Raw genomic sequence first — 7,585 nt, 5'->3', positions numbered from 1 at the left:
GGCCCCTGGCTGGGGTCAAAGGGCGAGCGTCCCGCGCGTGCGCAGTCAGCGGCAGCGACGCGCTGGGGGTGGGCAGCGGGTAGGTGAAGGAGGCCGGGCGAGGAGACGAGGGGGGCTGGGAGGGCTCCACCTTGGCGAGTCCAGCCGCGGAGGCGCATCTTGTGTGAGTGTGAGTGAGTGTGAGTGTGTGTGTGTGTGTATAGAGAGACAGCCCCCCACCCCGCCCCGCCCCGCCCCGCCCAGCCCCGCCCATCACCCCCATCCCTGGGAGCCCGCGGGACCCGGCCGGCGAACTCAACCGGCGCGTGGCCTGGGGCGGGAGGCGGCGGCGGGGAAGCCCAGAGAGGCTCGGCTTCTCGAGCGGGGCAGGGGCGCCCTCCGCCGCCGTCTAGGGCGACACCACCCTGAACGCCCCCGATCTCGTCTGGTCTCGGAAGCTAAGCAGGGTCGGGCCTGGTTAGTACTTGGATGGGAGACCGCCTGGGAATACCGGGTGCCACAGGCTGCTGCTTTTTTTTTTTTTTGCCTCTTGTTCTGTCCCCTTTCTGGGAGCGCGGCGGCGGCCCGGGGTGGGGGTCACCCCCACCCTCAGCGCCCGCGCGGTGCCTGGCGCCCCAGCCCGCACCGTGGGGCCTCCTCTTGTCCCAAGCCGCGACACCGCTGCCACGCAGCAGCATGCGTGGCATCTGGACTGTCAGGTCTCAGACCAAAGGTCTGCTCTGTGGGAACCGACACGCTGGAGGAAACCTTGAGAGTCTGAGAGGGGAGGGAGTTCCAGAAGAAGGCCAGGATGTCATTTTGAGGGAGTATGTGACCAGAACTCGTCCCGTTGCTTTTGGGGTTCTATGGGCTACACGCAGGAATCTTTGGTGGTGGCACCTGATGTTGGGGGATCCGGAGTCACACCCAGACCTGCTCCACAGGCCTCCTTTTACTTTTCTCTTCGGATTCATTATTTTTAAAAAGTGTCTCTTACCTCTAGGATTGCATTTTCTTTTCTCTCTCTTTTCAAGCAGATGATGGGAGTACAAGTATGCAGGTGACATGTGTTGCCCGTGCCCCCCTCCCCCCTGTGTTCTTTTTTTTTTTTTTTTTTTTTTGAGACAGAGTCTCGTTTTGCTGCCCAGGCTAGAGTGAGTGCCATGGCGTCAGCCTAGCTCACAGCAACCTCAATCTCCGGGCTCAAGCAATCCTGCTGCCTCAGCCTCCCGAGTAGTTGGGACTACAGGCATGCACCACCACGCCCGGCTGTGTTTTTCTATATATATTAGTTGGCCAATTAATTTCTTTCTATTTTTAGTAGAGACGGGGTCTCGCTCTTGCTCAGGCTGGTTTCGAACTCCTGACCTGGAGCAATCCGCCCGCCTCGGCCTCCCAGAGAGCTAGGATTACAGGCGTGAGCCACCGCGCCCGGCCCCCCCTGTGTTCTTATTCATATACCTCTCATGTTGTTCCAGCGTATTGTGGGGGTACCAATGTTAAGGTCGGGTGCCTTGCCCTCTCCAAGCCTCCCCCCTCGGGTCAGAGCTTCAAGTGCGCCCATCCCCCAGTCGGTGCGCGCCCATCCCCCAGTCGGTGCGCACCCACCCCATGCCTAATGGATGTGTATGCCCCTCCCCTCCCCCCACCCGCCCGACACCCACCCGATGAAGGTGATTCCTCTCTGTCCACTTAGGTGTCCATCCGTTCGTACCAATTTGCTGGTGAGCGCGCTCACGTGGTGCTCGTGTGTCCATTCTTGGGATACTTGGCTTACTGGAACGGGTTCCAGCTCTGGCCAGGAGAACACGAGAGGCGCCCTCTCACCGCTGCTCCTCACAGCCGAATGGCACTCCGTGGTGTCCACGCGCCACATTTTATTGATGCACTCCTGGATGGAGGGGCACTCGGGTCGCTTCCACGTCTTTGCGATTGTGAATTGTGCCCTAACTGTAACCCTAACCCTTACCCAGCCCGTCTCCTCTGCCCCTGCCTGACGCACTCCTCCCCGGCCAGGCCCGTCACTGTCCTGGGCCCCCGCCTGACCGGCTCCTCCCCGCCCGGCCGGTCACCGTCCTCTGCCCCTGCCTGACACGCTCCTTCCCGCCCGGCCTCTCACCGTCCTCGGCCCCTGCCTGACCGGCTCCTCCGTCGCCCGGGCCTTCCAAGGGCTTGGTGTGGACGCTGCTTCCAGGAAGCCCTCCAGAAACCCGGCAGCAGGGTGGCCGCAGCAGTCTCCAGCAGCCGTCCCTAAGTCGCGTGAGTGCGGGGGACGTGCCCCCGCTGTGCCGCGGGGGCCCAGCCTGGTGTCTTCCCTGAGGCCCTGCGGCTGCCGGCTGGGCTGCCGCTCCCCGCAAGGGGAGAGCCGCGGAGGTGGGGACCGCCTCCTGATGGGGACGTACACGCAGCTCTCCACGTCGGATTCCGGGGCTCTCTGTCCTGCCCGAAGGCCCAGCTGGCCTGCGGGTCCTTAGAGTGGCAAAAACATCCGAAAACTGAGATTGAGGGTCCGGTGGGTGTCTGCACTTTTGTGCTGGGCACCCCAGGGAGGCCCGGGGGCTGGCTGGACAACGTGGTCTGCTGGGCGGGGGGGTTGGAGGAGCAACTGATGCCCTTTGCACTTTGGGTAGCAAGAGTCTGAGGTGTCTCTGAGCCCTGTGCCCTGTGAGGTGGGAGGCGGGGGGGAGGAGGAGGAGGAGGAGGAGGAGGAGGTGGGAAGGGCCGGGGCCTGCAGTCCTGTTCCCGGGGTGGCACGGCAAGTGGCTTCTTCCACAGGCTGCTTGGCCTGGGCTCCCTGCACCTGGGCCTTTGGAGGACCGGCCCTGTGCTTGCCAACACTTCCTGCAGGGACCCAGAGCTGGGAGGTGGCATCTCTCAGCCCTGGGTCGGGCAGAGCCCCAGCGGGCCATGCCCACAACCTCTGTCAGCACCGGTCCCCCAGAAGGCTCCTTTGGGACCAGGATTCTCTTGCGGTGACTCTTTAAGGTCTGGCCCCTGGATGGAGGGGCACCAGGAGTAGAGGAGCAGGAAGGGGAAGGGGGTGGCCATGCGAGGGGACACTTTGAGGCCAAGTCCCAGCTTCAGCCTGATCCTCCTGGGAACCCCGCTCTGAGACAAGGAGCCGGGCTTCGCATTCCCACAGCAGCCAGTCGTGGGCTGAGGACACCTGGGGCGTTGGGAACTCCCTGGCTTCTCCTTGGTTTAACGTCTAGAGCTGCTTGTGAATCGCGCCGCCACACACACCCGAGCGCAGGTGTCTTCCGCACAGACTGCGGGCCTCGCTCTTCTGAATGCCGCTAGCTCGCCACCCACCCACCCACGGGTGAACCTGGTCAGGGTGCTTTCTCTCAGGGGCAGACTCTTTTCCGGGCGGGCTACCGGTGTCTCTGTTTGCTCGTTTCTTTCTTCCATTTCGGGAAAGTCTTCCTTGCTGGGTGTGGAAATCTCCTATGCCTTCCCAAGCCTATTCTGTCAGCTTTAAAATTCTCTTTCAGTTGCCACCCTCACAGATGGATTAGGAAACTCTTTCCGGTGCACTCATTAGTGAAATGACCTCCAGGAAGCTGGAATCCAATATCTAATGGCCGATTTTTAGCGAGTCCACACGCCAGGGTGGTCGGGGTCCAATGCAGCCCCGGCCAGGCCCAGGCCCCTTGGACTGGGCCACAGGAGGACACGGAGGAGGGTCCCGGCCCCCACGAAGCGGTGCCGGCAGTTCTCCACGGGCTTGGGCGTTTTCCAGAGGTAGGAGATGGAGGGGACTGATTTCTTCAGCGCCCCCCAAACCACGCCACCCCACCCCACCCATGGGACACATCCCCAGAGAGAGACGGCCCCGTACACTGGCTGTGCCCCAGCCCTGGCCCGGGGGAATAGGCGGCAGCCCACCCACGGGGCGAGGGGGGGGCGCAGCTGAAAGGGGTTGTGGGGGAGGGCGGCCCCTGGCTGGGGTCAAAGGGCGAGCGTCCCGCGCGTGCGCAGTCAGCGGCAGCGACGCGCTGGGGGTGGGCAGCGGGTAGGTGAAGGAGGCCGGGCGAGGAGACGAGGGGGGCTGGGAGGGCTCCACCTTGGCGAGTCCAGCCGTGGAGGCGCATCTTGTGTGAGTGTGAGTGAGTGTGAGTGTGTGTGTGTGTGTGTGTGTGTAGAGAGAGACAGCCCCCCACCCCGCCCCGCCCCGCCCATCACCCCCGTCCCTGGGAGCCCGCGGGACCCGGCCGGCGAACTCAACCGGCCCGGCCCGGCGCGGGGCCTGGGGCGGGAGGCGGGGCCTGGGGCGGGAGGAGGCGGCGGCGGGGAAGCCCAGAGAGGCTCGGCTTCTCGAGCGGGGCAGGGGCGTCCTCCGCCGCCGTCTAGGGCCACACCACCCTGAACGCCCCCGATCTCGTCTGGTCTCGGAAGCTAAGCAGGGTCGGGCCTGGTTAGTACTTGGATGGGAGACCGCCTGGGAATACCGGGTGCCACAGGCTGCCGCTTTTTTTTTTTTTTTTGCCTCTTGTTCTGTCCCCTTTCTGGGAGCGCGGCGGCGGCCCGGGGTGGGGGTCACCCCCACCCTCAGCGCCCGCGCGGTGCCTGGCGCCCCAGCCCGCACCGTGGGGCCTCCTCTTGTCCCAAGCCGCGACACCGCCGCCACGCGGCAGCATGCGTGGCATCTGGACTGTCAGGTCTCAGACCAAAGGTCTGCTCTGTGGGAACCGACACGCTGGAGGAAACCTTGAGAGTCTGAGAGGGGAGGGAGTTCCAGAAGAAGGCCAGGATGTCATTTTGAGGGAGTATGTGACCAGAACTCGTCCCGTTGCTTTTGGGGTTCTATGGGCTACACGCAGGAATCTTTGGTGGTGGCACCTGATGTTGGGGGATCCGGAGTCACACCCAGACCTGCTCCACAGGCCTCCTTTTACTTTTCTCTTCGGATTCATTATTTTTAAAAAGTGTCTCTTACCTCTAGGATTGCATTTTCTTTTCTCTCTCTTTTCAAGCAGATGATGGGAGTACAAGTATGCAGGTGACATGTGTTGCCCGTGCCCCCCTCCCCCCTGTGTTCTTTTTTTTTTTTTTTTTTTTTGAGACAGAGTCTCGTTTTGCTGCCCAGGCTAGAGTGAGTGCCATGGCGTCAGCCTAGCTCACAGCAACCTCAATCTCCGGGCTCAAGCAATCCTGCTGCCTCAGCCTCCCGAGTAGTTGGGACTACAGGCATGCACCACCACGCCCGGCTGTGTTTTTCTATATATATTAGTTGGCCAATTAATTTCTTTCTATTTTTAGTAGAGACGGGGTCTCGCTCTTGCTCAGGCTGGTTTCGAACTCCTGACCTGGAGCAATCCGCCCGCCTCGGCCTCCCAGAGAGCTAGGATTACAGGCGTGAGCCACCGCGCCCGGCCCCCCCTGTGTTCTTATTCATATACCTCTCATGTTGTTCCAGCGTATTGTGGGGGTACCAATGTTAAGGTCGGGTGCCTTGCCCTCTCCAAGCCTCCCCCCTCGGGTCAGAGCTTCAAGTGCGCCCATCCCCCAGTCGGTGCGCGCCCATCCCCCAGTCGGTGCGCACCCACCCCATGCCTAATGGATGTGTATGCCCCTCCCCTCCCCCCACCCGCCCGACACCCACCCGATGAAGGTGATTCCTCTCTGTCCACTTAGGTGTCCATCCGTTCGTACCAATTTGCTGGTGAGCGCGCTCACGTGGTGCTCGTGTGTCCATTCTTGGGATACTTGGCTTACTGGAACGGGTTCCAGCTCTGGCCAGGAGAACACGAGAGGCGCCCTCTCACCGCTGCTCCTCACAGCCGAATGGCACTCCGTGGTGTCCACGCGCCACATTTTATTGATGCACTCCTGGATGGAGGGGCACTCGGGTCGCTTCCACGTCTTTGCGATTGTGAATTGTGCCCTAACTGTCACCCTAACCCTTACCCAGCCCGTCTCCTCTGCCCCTGCCTGACGCACTCCTCCCCGGCCAGGCCCGTCACTGTCCTGGGCCCCCGCCTGACCGGCTCCTCCCCGCCCGGCCGGTCACCGTCCTCTGCCCCTGCCTGACACGCTCCTTCCCGCCCGGCCTCTCACCGTCCTCGGCCCCTGCCTGACCGGCTCCTCCGTCGCCCGGGCCTTCCAAGGGCTTGGTGTGGACGCTGCTTCCAGGAAGCCCTCCAGAAACCCGGCAGCAGGGTGGCCGCAGCAGTCTCCAGCAGCCGTCCCTAAGTCGCGTGAGTGCGGGGGACGTGCCCCCGCTGTGCCGCGGGGGCCCAGCCTGGTGTCTTCCCTGAGGCCCTGCGGCTGCCGGCTGGGCTGCCGCTCCCCGCAAGGGGAGAGCCGCGGAGGTGGGGACCGCCTCCTGATGGGGACGTACACGCAGCTCTCCACGTCGGATTCCGGGGCTCTCTGTCCTGCCCGAAGGCCCAGCTGGCCTGCGGGTCCTTAGAGTGGCAAAAACATCCGAAAACTGAGATTGAGGGTCCGGTGGGTGTCTGCACTTTTGTGCTGGGCACCCCAGGGAGGCCCGGGGGCTGGCTGGACAACGTGGTCTGCTGGGCGGGGGGGTTGGAGGAGCAACTGATGCCCTTTGCACTTTGGGTAGCAAGAGTCTGAGGTGTCTCTGAGCCCTGTGCCCTGTGAGGTGGGAGGCGGGGGGGAGGAGGAGGAGGAGGAGGAGGAGGAGGTGGGAAGGGCCGGGGCCTGCAGTCCTGTTCCCGGGGTGGCACGGCAAGTGGCTTCTTCCACAGGCTGCTTGGCCTGGGCTCCCTGCACCTGGGCCTTTGGAGGACCGGCCCTGTGCTTGCCAACACTTCCTGCAGGGACCCAGAGCTGGGAGGTGGCATCTCTCAGCCCTGGGTCGGGCAGAGCCCCAGCGGGCCATGCCCACAACCTCTGTCAGCACCGGTCCCCCAGAAGGCTCCTTTGGGACCAGGATTCTCTTGCGGTGACTCTTTAAGGTCTGGCCCCTGGATGGAGGGGCACCAGGAGTAGAGGAGCAGGAAGGGGAAGGGGGTGGCCATGCGAGGGGACACTTTGAGGCCAAGTCCCAGCTTCAGCCTGATCCTCCTGGGAACCCCGCTCTGAGACAAGGAGCCGGGCTTCGCATTCCCACAGCAGCCAGTCGTGGGCTGAGGACACCTGGGGCGTTGGGAACTCCCTGGCTTCTCCTTGGTTTAACGTCTAGAGCTGCTTGTGAATCGCGCCGCCACACACACCCGAGCGCAGGTGTCTTCCGCACAGACTGCGGGCCTCGCTCTTCTGAATGCCGCTAGCTCGCCACCCACCCACCCACGGGTGAACCTGGTCAGGGTGCTTTCTCTCAGGGGCAGACTCTTTTCCGGGCGGGCTACCGGTGTCTCTGTTTGCTCGTTTCTTTCTTCCATTTCGGGAAAGTCTTCCTTGCTGGGTGTGGAAATCTCCTATGCCTTCCCAAGCCTATTCTGTCAGCTTTAAAATTCTCTTTCAGTTGCCACCCTCACAGATGGATTAGGAAACTCTTTCCGGTGCACTCATTAGTGAAATGACCTCCAGGAAGCTGGAATCCAATATCTAATGGCCGATTTTTAGCGAGTCCACACGCCAGGGTGGTCGGGGTCCAATGCAGCCCCGGCCAGGCCCAGGCCCCTTGGACTGGGCC

General features: G+C 62.8%; 2 non-coding genes across 2 annotated transcripts; both read left to right on the top strand.

Annotated features, from left to right (window-relative positions):
• The first annotated feature begins 386 nt into the window (after positions 1–386).
• Positions 387–505, top strand: LOC142864408 (5S ribosomal RNA). Its single transcript, XR_012914966.1, has one exon. It is a non-coding gene; the product is annotated as a 5S ribosomal RNA (ribosomal RNA).
• Positions 506–4,326: 3,821 nt separating this feature from the next.
• On the top strand, positions 4,327–4,445 carry LOC142864381 (5S ribosomal RNA). The gene has a single exon (XR_012914939.1). It is a non-coding gene; the product is annotated as a 5S ribosomal RNA (ribosomal RNA).
• The last annotated feature ends 3,140 nt before the right edge of the window (positions 4,446–7,585 follow it).

The sequence above is a fragment of the Microcebus murinus genome, chromosome 25 (genome assembly GCF_040939455.1).
Source record: "Microcebus murinus isolate Inina chromosome 25, M.murinus_Inina_mat1.0, whole genome shotgun sequence".
Lineage (NCBI taxonomy): Eukaryota > Metazoa > Chordata > Mammalia > Primates > Cheirogaleidae > Microcebus > Microcebus murinus.
This window is presented reverse-complemented; position numbering and strand designations above follow the sequence as displayed.